The sequence below is a fragment of the Caretta caretta genome, chromosome 1 (genome assembly GCF_965140235.1).
Source record: "Caretta caretta isolate rCarCar2 chromosome 1, rCarCar1.hap1, whole genome shotgun sequence".
NCBI lineage: Eukaryota > Metazoa > Chordata > Testudines > Cheloniidae > Caretta > Caretta caretta.
This window is the reverse complement of record NC_134206.1, coordinates 162,410,365-162,422,835: the sequence shown is the minus strand read 5'-3', so window position 1 is coordinate 162,422,835 and position 12,471 is coordinate 162,410,365. Positions and strand designations below refer to the sequence as shown.

The following is a 12,471-nucleotide window of genomic DNA, read 5'->3' as shown; positions in this document are numbered from 1 at the left end:
CCGCTGCCTCTAAGCAGTAGCTATCTTTTAAATGTTATTATCTTTGCTATATCAAAAAGCAAACATTGAAATATCAGGAGAAACCAATTTATAGTAAGGGCTCCTCAGCACATACCAAATTTGGACCAAAATCCTGCAAATACTCACACCTGTAACTTTATGCACCTGAGTACTCCCACTGAATTCAGGTGTGTCAAGTTACTTGCATGTGTGAGTGAGAACAGAATGGGGGTTTAACCACTTCAGCAAAACAAAGGTTAATATTTACAGACACGTTAATTTCCAGCATCCCCAAAAAACCTCCTCTCCTCATAAAATAAAGTCTGATTCACCCAATAAATGTTCTGCTTTCCTCAAAAAAACACAGCTAAGATATATTTTGTGTGGAAATTTTATAAAAAGGGGAAAAAAACAAAACCAAAACCAAATCATCTTCTAGGCTGAGATTTTGTATGCCAGAACTCTGTCCAGGGGAAAATTTTGTCATGAAATATTATACCACTAAACTGGAATGGGCATTGATGCCTATATCCAGATTTTGCAATCAGCCTTATCTTTATAAGAGACCAAGTCCAAACCCAGGGAAACTGAATACACTGAACTTTGGGATGTTTAAAATCCAGATCTGAATTTTTCAGCTTTAGTCCATCTCTAGTTTTGGGTTAGATTTGCAATCATTGAACACTAATGGAGACACAGAATTTGTCACTAGCATGTGCAGAAGGGATCTGGGGTCATTACTGCAAAGCTTCAGTCCACTCTGCCACAGAATAAACAAGCCATGGAGACAAACATCTGGATAATATTTATCCAAAACTTATGCTTGCATGTACTGCACAGCAGTCACCATTCCCAAGTGAACATTTACCAGCAGTTTTGAATAGGAAATCACCATAATTCTGCAGATATTGCTGCACGACAACTGATTGTTGGTGAGAGCTAGTTGATAAGGGCTAGTTTTAATTTAAGTCTGCCCTAGAGAGATTAATATGATTTTATTTTTAATTCTGACAGATTTCTGGTCCTGTTCATATTTTAATTTAAAAAAGATTTTCTACAGCTGAAATGCAACAATGTACTAATTATTCCTCATGTCTCTGCCTGTTGGTTTGCTGAGATAAGTATATATTCAGTTTATTTAACACAGTTCCTGTCTGAAGTGTTAAAATTCTTACACTTACAACTGGTACTATCCTATAATTCAAGGATAACTGGCGAGATGCCCCATTCTGAGGCAACAGTAGCACCTGGTTCTACAAGCTCTGAGGGTAAAGGCTGAATAATCCCTGATTTTTCAGGCCCTGTTTCACCAGCCCATCCCACTTCAGCAAAGTACTGAAGCATGCACTTAACTTTAGGCATGTGTTTATGTCCCATCCACTGGGAGCTGGCAGATGCTGACATGTTTTGCTGAAGATTCTGGCCTGGCACTCAGAATATCTGGGTTCAATTACTGTCTTCTCCAAAATCTTCCTTTGTGACCCAGGGGTGATAATTTAGGATGAAATCCTGGTCACATTAATGGCAAAACTCCCATTGACTTTGACTTCACTGAAGCCAGGATTTCACTCTTCACCTCAGAAGGACTAGTGAACTGGGAGAAGAGGAAGGAAATTTTACTTGGGTGTAATAATTGTTTTAAAGTGGGAGAAATTGGTATGACAAACTGATGGAAGTTGCAGACTGGTAGGGGAGGGGAGGAACTAATTCAGGCAGTTATGAGATGTCATTTTCTCATTCTTCAGTTTGATACTTTGAAGAATAGTCTGTTAATTGCCCTTAGTTTTGATTGTCCTCCTAATCATTCAGTATTTATCACATGCCAAACTTCTCCTTGGCTTATGCTGCCAAAAAAATCTACATTAATAAGACACTAGTTGTTTGGTTTCTTTTTTTTTTTTTTTTTTTTTTTGGATAGTGCTTATAATGGGAAGAAAAAGGCAGAGGATTTCCTGCAATGCTGCAGCACAGATCTGAGCTGGTGATCTGAACCTAGGGATCCTCTATGATAAGCACTGCACAACAAGGTTGATTAGACCACTTAATTAACTGCTCTTTTACTTGTCATCTTGTACTTCCTTTCAGCTTTCTGTTTCATCTCTCAATCTGTACATTATTGTTTTCTCATTCAAGAAAGCAAGTAAGAAACTTTTCTGACTTTTCAGCACAAACACTGGGTCTTGGCTTCTACTGGAAAACAAGCCCCAGAGTTCTGCTCTAATGAGTTCCTATGCGCTATGAGCACGGATTAATTCTTGGGGCCACATTCTGATACTCTTATAGTAAGAAAGAATACATTCAATCCAGTGGGATTACTCATGAAGTAAGAATAAGGGTATCAAAATCTGGGTCTTAGGGTATACCTGTATAATGTCCTGGCTGAGTATCAACAGCGTGGCTCAAACCTGAGACTTCTGGATGTAAACATGAGCATCTACTCATTGAGCTAAAAGACACTGTTAGTGCAAAAACTGTACCAGCTCATAAACCTCTACATTATCCAGCCACTAGAAAGGGACAGAGTCACTTTTTGTACTAACACAGAGTGATAGGGCCATCCTGCCTAGAGTGCCCTCCTTTGGCAGGTCATGGCACAATGGGTGTGCTGCCTCAGTTTCCCTCCTTCAGAGTCTTCATTAGCTTCACTTCAAGGCTTTCTTGACTCAATAATACCCTCTTTGGTAGCTGGTTTATTATTTTTAAAAAGTATTGCAAAATAGTCCATAACAAAAGTCCCAAATATATAGTCCACTTCTTACCAAAGTGCAAGCAGTCATTAAAACTCAAGACATCTCGTCCCTTGATGCCCCACATACCTGTGCCTTCAAGCACAACTGTGCTGTCTGCCAGTCCACTTCAGTCCCTGGGCAGCCGCCCCACCCCTTCCAGTTGAAGTGCAACCTTACTCTTCCCAGCAGAAACCCACACAGCCTCTCTGCTGGGAGCATGAGGAGAATAAGGCAAGTGTCCCTCATTCTCCTTGGCCCTCTCACAACTCTCCAGTCCTGAAGATGTCAGTAGGTTAGCTCCTCCACTACACCCTGCCTTTAGCCCTCTCCAGCTTGTTGCTCTGGCTCTCTGGCTTAGAGCCAGAAGGCAGCTACCTCTGCTGCTCTCTGGCCTTCAGCCTTCTCCCAGAAGCCACCTTCTGCTCCCTTCCAGGACTGCTCCAGTCCCCTTGTCTCAGACAACTCTCATCCACCCTTCCTGATCAAACTAGTCTGCTCTGACTCTCTGAGCCCCCTGTCCCCACCCACCCCCAAGCTCGCTCTCTCCCTGGGCCTTTATAGCCCCTAGATGCTGCCCCTTCCTCTTAACTAGACAAATGGGAGCACCTGTTCTGGCATGGGGCACTGGACGTACTTCATTTACTGGGACCAGCCACCCTGTGGCATATAGGTTACATGTTCCCCTGTCTGGGAAAGCTGATCCTGAGTTTCTCAGGTTCACAGCAACTCAAATCCCCTTATGAGTCACTGTGTGTGCCTGTAGATGGATCGTTGGCAGTAGGGGTCAAGTTCAGGAGCTCTGGATCTATAAGTTCTGTCCTTTACTACCTGAGCCAAAAGACCCAGCTCTGTTATCTCAAAGGGTTTACAGACTCAGACCTCCATAGTCCAGACACTAGAGAGGGACAGAGCCACACAGTGTAAATTGTAGGTTATATGGTAGAACCTCAGAGTTACAAACACTTGGGGAATGGAGGTTGTTTGTAACTCTGAACAAAATGTTATGCTTGTTCTTTCAAAAGTTGACAGATGAACGTTGACTTAATACAGCTTTGAAACTTTACTATGCAGAAGAAAAATTCTGCTTTTCCTTTATTTTTTTAGTAGCTTATGTTTAACACAGTTCTGTACTGTATTTTTTTTTTTTTTTTGGTTTCTGCTGCTGCCTGATTGCATATTTCTGGTTCCAAATGCTGTTGACCGGTCAGTTCATACTCTGGTGTTTGTAACTCTGAGGTTCTACTATACCTGTAAATAATAGGCTTTCAGATCCTACACCAAATATATGACCTTGGTTATGTTCCTACTGAAGTGAGAATGGAATGTGTGTATCTGAGGGTGAAGACTAAGGAATACTAGAAGGGAGCATACATTTAATCATAACATCCCTATGTCTAATAGACTAAAAAGGAAATGACTGATTCTAATACACTAAGCAGATATTTCATTGTTGATCATTCATAAATAGAACAGTGTTTCTTTGAAAGGAATTTATAATCCTACAGGCAGTTAAGCCTCCAGGGCAGATTGGCAGAGGCCCTGGTGGTTTTTCGCCTTCCTCTGCAGCGTGGGTCATGGGTCACTTGCTGGAGGATTCTCTGCACCTTGAAGTCTTTAAACCACGATTTGAGGAATACAATAGCTCAGACATATGTTAGGGGTTTGTTACAGGAGTGGATGGATGAGATTCTATGGCCTGCGTTGTGCAGGAGGTCAGACTAGACAATCATAATGGTCCCTTCTGACGTTAAAGTCTATGAGTCTAAAGAAAAGGCATGACTCTTGTTCTTTTTTGATGCTGATACTAGAAAGTGTATCCAATATTCAGATATCACTAAAAAAAGTTATATTAGGTGAAGAAAACCACTGAATTAATTAGCAGGTTGACTTCAGTTACAAATTACTTCTAAACTACTGCTTTACACTTCAAAGCAACCTTTTATTCTTAGCCACTGGCACCGAAGGCCTTGATGCTGCATTGTGTTTGTGTGGGCAGATTGCTGCACTCATGCAGAAGCCCCATTGATTTCATTGAAACCCATTGTGGCTGCCATGGTCCATCTATATGGATCTGATTGTAGGATCCGTGCCTACATTAGGAATCTACAGGATAGATTGATTTTTAATTGATGCAGTACAAAATACTAGTGCTTACAGCAATAGGCCCATTAAGACTCTTTAAATTCACTTCACTGGGAGAGTGCTTATACAGCTGAGGGAAGAATAGTGGTAGCAGCTAAACAACCTAAATCTAAAAGCCCACAAATAAAGTGCATATTACCGGCCAACAACAATGTATTTTCCTGTGACATTTAAACCCCAAACAAAATGTAATTTCTTGGTTGTGAAAGTCACTACTCACCACATAATGCCCAAATAAACAGACTTTGTATGGGGAATTCAGTGGACTTTGGGGGAGATTACATTCACGAGTCTTCTCACCTGCAGGCAGGGTAGCTAGCACACAGCACAGTGGCCATTCTAGCTTATATAGACTGCAATAGCCACAGTCTTGCTCATCCAAGATTCCTAGCCACAGCTACCCCCCTCCCCACAGTTTCCTCTGTACATTGCTGTTCTGAGGCACCATGAAACTCTCCTGCTGCAGTGCACTGCGGGTGTGGAGGTGGCTTGCATGGCGCTCTCTCTCTCTCTCTCTCTCTCACACCTCCTCTACCATGAGGTTCAGTGTAGAGGGCTTTGTGTTTCAGAGACTTTCACCCTTTTTGCACAGCTGATTGGACTCTAACTGAAAGTTTTTTCTGGATTACAAGAAAATAGTTACTGATAGCTCATTGTTCAACTCCTCATCTCAGCTGTTCTTTCCACCAGTTGCAATATAATTGGATTTCAATTATCAATAGCATTCTAGTATTACATACAGCCCAGAATTTCTAGAAACACAGCTCCAGACTTCTTCATTCTAGAAGAAGAAGAAGAGTTATCTTCTCTCCTTGGATTTAATTGATACCGGGATTAGTATTTCTTCTTGAAGAACCCCTGATCTGTTTTAAAACGATCAACATTTAAATAGTGATGCTTAATGTTAGAATCAGGAATTTCATTTTTTTCAGACTATTGGACTGATCCACCCTCTCACTCATATATATTGCAAATACACAAATTTCAAAATGAACCTTATGTGCTAATTCAGTGCTAGTCTTTCTTAATTTGCCAATGTTTTTTCCCAGGTAAACACTTCCATCATTCAGCAGAGACACTTTAAATTACAATGAAAATAAAAGAAGTAATATAATAAAGTTCAAATGTGTGTTCTCTACATGCTTAAACAATAATGTTACTTTAGAAGCAGTTTACTTATATGTGGAAGGAGCTAAACATTTATTACATTCCTTTTATAAAGTATGTTTACAAAATTTCAAATACATGGAGAAAAATGATTGCACATGTGGAAATGCTAAACATCTAAAAAATGATAGTGAAGACCCAATGACTGTCCCACAAACCTCCTGAATTCCTTAATTTATTTTAAAGTAAGGACCTTAAATAAAGCTTCCCTTTCTGAAGCATTTATATAAGCATCTAGTGGGGACATGTTATGACAATGCATGTGGTATTCTATTTCTCTTATGTAATTTTGGAGAGTGAACATGTCTTACCTTCAAAATGTTTTGTTTCGTAAAGTGAATATAAAACACACTGAAATAATAATGTAACAAAATACACTTGACTACCAATTAAATATTTACTGGAGTAAAAGTATATGTGTCTTTGTAAGTTTATGTTGATTTCACTGAAAATATACTCACAGAAATTATGCAAGAATTCTTCTTCTCATTAAAAGGTAGAATTTTGGGCTTTGCTATTAATATATTTATTTCAATTATCTTTCTTTTCTTCTTGTATTGCTTTATATGTGGTAAAATTAGTTTGTCAGACTGCCATGTTAGAATGTTGGCTTGTGTAATAAAATTAAGAATCTAAAATCTTCTAAGTGATCTTTTTAGATGTACTCTAAATACCTTTCTTTTTAAAATGCTTTTCATGTTTTTGCCTGAAGATGAAACAATATTTGTAGGATTGTCAGAATTCAATTTATATTTTTTTAATAATTTCAGTGGATAATATCGGTGTTTATTTTAAAGCATTTTTGATTGCTTTCAATTTAAATTTTCACAGTTGCACAAAAGTATAAGTTATGCATTTTTAATTTTTAATTCATTTTAAATTTTTCATAATTGCAGGAAATTATGGGAGGTCAGACAGTGGGGAAAGGGGTACAGACAATAATTATTTAATGACAGTAGACATGGAGTTTCAAAAAAATACAAAGCTTTGTAACTGTTAAAACACAAATTGTCAACATCAAATCAAAATATACAAAGTAAATATCCTTAAATCAAACTCTAATAAGTTCTCAAGCAGTATTTTTCTTATTTTGCCTATCTGTAAATTTTTATTATTACTTATTGATATATTGGGTTTGTGTATACAGTGAAATCGATGTTTAACAACAGGAAAAAATGGTCAGTTTTCATAATGGAGAGAGGTAAATAGTGGTGTCCCCCAGGGGTCTGTAGTGGGACCAGTCCTATTCAATGTATTCATAAATTATATGGAAAACTGTAAACGGTGAGGTTGCAAAATTTGCAGATGATACAGAACTACTCAAGATAGTTAAGTCCAAAGCAGACTGTGAAGAGTTACAAAGGGATCTCACAGAACTGGGTGACTGGGCAATAAAATGGCAGATGAAATTCAATGTTGATAAATGCAAAGTAAAATCACATTGGAAAACATAATCCCAACTATACATATTAAAAGGATGGGGTCTAGAAAGAGATTTTGGAGTCATTGTGGATAGGTCTCTGAAAACATCCTCTCAGTGTGCAGCGGCAGTCAAAAAACTAACAGAATGTTGGGAATTATTAGGAAAGGGATAGATAATAAGACAGAAAATATCATACTGCCTCTGTATAAATCCACGGTATGCCCACATCTTGAATACGGCATGCAGATCTGGTCACCCCATCTCAAAAAAGATATATTGGAATTGGAAAAGAAAAGGGCAACAAAAATGATCAGGGGTATGGAACAGCTTCTGTATGAGGCAAGATTAATAAAACTGAGACTCTTCTGCTTGGAAAAGAGACAACTAAGGGGGGATATGCTAGAGAGCTATAAAATCATGACTGGTGTGGAGAAAGTAAATAAGGAAGTGTTATTTACTCCTTCTCATAACACAGCCACCAAATGAAAGTAATAGGCAGCAGGTTTAAAACAAACCAAAGGAAGCATTTCTTACACAACACACAGTCAGCCTGTGGCACTCTTTGGCAGAGGATGTTGTGAAGGCCAAGACTATAACAGGGTTCAGAAAAGAACTAGATAAGTTCATGGAGGATAAGTCCATCAGCCAGGATAGGCAGGGATGCAAAACCAAGCTCTGAAGCATTCCTAGCCTCTGTTTGCCAGAAGCTGGGAATGGGCAACAGGAGACTGATCACTTGATGACTACCTGTTCTGTTCATTCCTTCTGAAGCACCTGGCATTCGCTGCTGTCGGGAGACAGGATAATGGGCTAGAGGGACCATTGATCTGACCCAGTATGGCCATTCTTATGTTCTTAACATTTACTGATAAAAAATCTAATCCTTCCAAGAATATTTGCAGCTGTTTTATCTTTCTTTAATTTACATGCTCTCTATCATGTATTGGAGTTGCAAATACTCAGTCCCTTCCAGATTTAGGTCACTTGCTTGCTCCACCTGTCAAGAACTGGTGTTTTGGCAACTTTAAATCAGACAGTTGAAGAGATTATATCTAGACTTACAGGCTGTGATCCTTCATAAACAACCGCATTGGTGCACCCTTGGCACAGAGTCCCACTGACTTCAGTAGGGTTCCATAGGGACATATACCCATATGTATGCCCATCCCTTCAGTTGTCTTTGCAAGAACAGGGCAAGATTATAATCAGTTTGAAACAGGTAATTTATTGCAAAGTGAGCTGTGTGAATGAACTGCTTAATTACATAGATAAAGTATACCCTCAAGAGTGGAGGTATCTGGATGCTGAATCTGTAATTCTACATATAAAACTATAATATCTACAGTTTATTGCCTCACAGGACTATGGAAAGATTAAACAAATCTTGTTTGCCTAGTGGAAAAAAGAACATATGGACACAGTGAACAGCACAAAGGTGATTAATCCAAGTATATTGTCCCTGAATGAAGAGTATTCATATTGCTGTATTTTTTTCTAGAGTATATTTCTTAATGCTAAGTAATAATTATCTATATGTACTAGTAGTTCCGTAAGCTTTTTATTAACATGTCTAGAACTGTGCAAATAATATACAACTGACTAGTATATTTGAAGAATATACCCGGGTTGCTGTTGGTGAACTGTCAATAAGCATAATGAATAATTGACTTTTATTTATTACTTGAAATTATTTGCCAGCTACTGATAATAATTATTGATCAGGAGCTGATTTGCAAGCACTTCATTGTAACTATTTGATATTCAAAATTCAAGCTGTGTCATTGGTCATGTAGATCACATGGTATGCTTCGGCTCCCTTATTGGTTGTTGTAGCTCTGAGAAATAATTTCCCAAAATGAATGTTTATGGAAGTAAATTTAAAATTCACTTTTCTGCGAATTCTCCCTCAATGTTCACTTAAAATATGCTGTTTCTGTGACTGTTCCTTCCAGTAAACTTACTAGCACTGCCAGAACATTCCTAGGAGGCGACTGCAAAAGGGTCATTGGACCTCAGCGGAGGCAAATTCATTTAAGACGTTTGAATGAGTATTTGCAGGATTTTTACAGTATTCGCTCATCTGGAACCTTCAGGCTTCTTTAGGTGTTTTTTAGCACTCGACAAAGGACTTGTGCAACTTCTAAAAAACATCGCTTTAGTATTGTCTTTGCAAAACTACAATGATCAGAGACCAGCAAAATGTTAATAGGCAGTTTATCTGCACTTTGCTATTTTAGCTTGAAAACAATCACAGGTGGAGTTTAGGGAATCATTTACTTTTGTGTTCGTCTGTTTCTAACAATCCACGGGCCTGATCCAAAGGCACTGAAGTCAGTGCTAGTCTTTGCACTGAGCGGGGTCAGAGTCCAATTGCCTTCTTCCCATCTTTAGGGGTAAGAAAGAAAGTTTTGTCGTGCTCAATGTAATTTTATTTCAGCCTCTTTTCAGGAGCCAGTGCACCGACTGACCTCTCTCTCTCTCTCTCGCTCGCTCTCTCTGATTAGCTGAGTTCCACATTTATTTCCGAGCAGTCACTGAGACAGTGATTAGCATTAAAACTGTCTCTCTTCCACTTATCTCGCTTACTAGACCCAGCACAGAGGCCTGTATTTATAGCCCTGACCTAGGTGCTGAAACAGCTTCTCGGCTGCTGTTCTGGGTCCTGAAAAGTTGGAGAGAGAAACCAACGCGCATGAAGTGACTGACTGACTGATTTGCAAGCATAGACACCATTTAAACCAGGAAAGTCTCTCTTAACTGCCGGACCCGTGACCTTTTCTAGCTACTGGAACAGTTTCAGTTCAGCTGTGCTCTCGACTCCCAAGAGCTACTCTGATGCACCTCTAGGAGTGAAATGGATGATTTCCAGGCTGTGCAATCCCAGGTAATGCTACGAATAACAACAGGTGTCTCCCAGTTTTCCCTGAACATGGAAATCTGTTTGTTAACAGAGCGATCGAGGGATCGCCACAGCGGACCTCTCTAGGGCAGACATATGGAGCTAGTCTTCACTCAAGCGTCGTGTCCCCGCTCCCCACCTCTGAAACGTGTTTCCTGGTACCAGGGTCTCTAATCCCGGGCCGCTGATCTTGTGGCTGTGTTTTCAGCGGCAGCAAATGGCATGCAAGCTCGGAGCTTTGCCGACAGTCCCAGCGAGTGAGCGGTGTAGTTGCGAGCCAGCTGTGGCAGGCATGACAGGCATCTGCAGTATTTCCCCCCTGATCCCAGGAAAGTTTTGTCCCGCAATTTCTGCGAGACTGGAGCCGATTTCCCCGCTCCCTCCAGGTCGCCATGGTGATACCGAGCTCCCTCTCCCCCGGATCAAGACGAAACGGGCATCGCTGCGTTAGCAGAGCCCGGCTCGCAGCTGTTCCTCGTCTGCAGCCAGCTCCCCCTGCGGCTCCGCGCTCACCGCCCGGCCGGCAGACTCCGGAAGGCAACAGTACCCCTGCCTACGTCACAATGCCACTCGGACTTTCTCCCCAGGCCGCCATCGCCCCGGCCCCGCGCTTCCGTGGGTTGCTGCGGCGGGGTGCCGCTACCCCAAGGCACAGCCCGGGCAGCGAGAGACGCGCCTTTGCACCCAGCCAGCGGGCTGGGAACGTGGAGCTCAGTGGCCCTTGCCGCGAGACAACGGATTCGATCGTCCCCGACACGCTCAGCTCAGCTCAGCTCTCCCTGCCTGTAGCCCCGAGCCATCCCAGGCACATCTAGCGAAGGAAAGTACGAGCAAACGTGGAACTCAGTGCCACACACAAGTCGCCTCTTCCCTGAGCAGCGATCTGGCTGAAATGGCACCAGCTTCCAGGGATCTCCACGCTGCATGGCGTTTACTGCTTAATTATCACACCACACCTCGGGCTGTATCTCACCAAAACCCCTACTGGGGGGGGGGGGGGGGTGTCTCTCTCCGGAAAGCAGAAGCCCGAGCTTCACATGACTAGGATACTTGATTTCCTTAACTGCCAAAAACAAAAAAAAAACAAACAAACAAAAAAAAACAAACAAAAAACAAAACAAAACAAAAAAACCCCCAAACCATTGCATGCAACGTCTGACAGTTGGCGCCCCCAGCTTTAGAAAGAGAGGAGGACCCGATCTTTAAAACCACAATTTGCTGGATCTTTCTGAATCCAGTGTTTTTTCCCGTCCCTGCGAGTTTCCAGTTGCTAATGAAAGGCATATGAAATTGATCTCCCTTCTGTTATGTAACTGCCTTCTCCCCGGTCTTTCTGTACTTGGGGGTGACATTTCTCCCAGAGTAGGGAGTTCAGGGACAAAAGAAAAAGGCAAGAATTGGATTTCTTGTGGGAATGGACAACAGCTGGTTTCCCATTAGCAACTCCACCGTCTTACCTGTTTGGGGCACGTTGTTTTCATTCGATCATGATTTTCTTTGTGGAATGGAGCAGGATGTTGCTGGCTGATGGTTCACTCAATGATGGGTTAAACAATAAGATGATGATGCTCAGTTTTACCTCGACCCTAAGCTGCTCTCTCGCGCCTCCATCCTCCCCTCTGCTCGCCCACCTCTTGATCCAGCTTGGCTTCCCCACATACACAGCCAGGTGCAGTATTCAAGTCCAATACGCTCTGTGTTGCTAGGACAGAGTTAAATGAGACCTGGAGGAGATCAGACAGCAGGGGGTGGGGAGGGGGTGGGTGGGGAAGACCCGGGCGGAATAAAAAAGCACAGGCAGAGAGAAAAGTGTTGGACAACGCAGGGAAACGTCATGAAATCCGCAGATTCAATGAATTCTACTCAATTTCAGGCGAGTGGCTGCTGTGCTCTCCAGTCAGAAGCTGTAACAAACAAGGCAGAGGAAATGAAACTGTGCACAGTGCCATCTGCTGGAGCAATGCTGCAGCACAAAGCAGGCGGGAGTAGGGGCGTGGGTGGGTTTTACCGGTTGCTTGCTTTGTTTCTTTCTTTCTTTCCTACCTTCTGACAGAGCAGGGAGACTAATGGAAAGTTTACGATCTGTATAGAGCTTTGCAAAGCCAGCCTGG

At 41.6% G+C, this 12,471-nt stretch overlaps 1 protein-coding gene across 5 annotated transcripts in view; it reads right to left on the bottom strand.

Annotated features, from left to right (window-relative positions):
- KCNJ6 (potassium inwardly rectifying channel subfamily J member 6) overlaps positions 1-12,259 on the bottom strand; it is a 233,678-nt gene extending 221,419 nt beyond the window's left edge. For all 5 annotated transcript variants that reach the window (XR_007358816.2, XR_007358814.2, XM_048866896.2 and 2 more), the window contains exon 1: positions 11,818-12,259. The gene's annotated coding sequence lies outside the window, so the exon portion shown is untranslated. The remainder of the gene's footprint in view (positions 1-11,817) is intronic.
- Between the last annotated feature and the right edge of the window lie 212 nt (positions 12,260-12,471).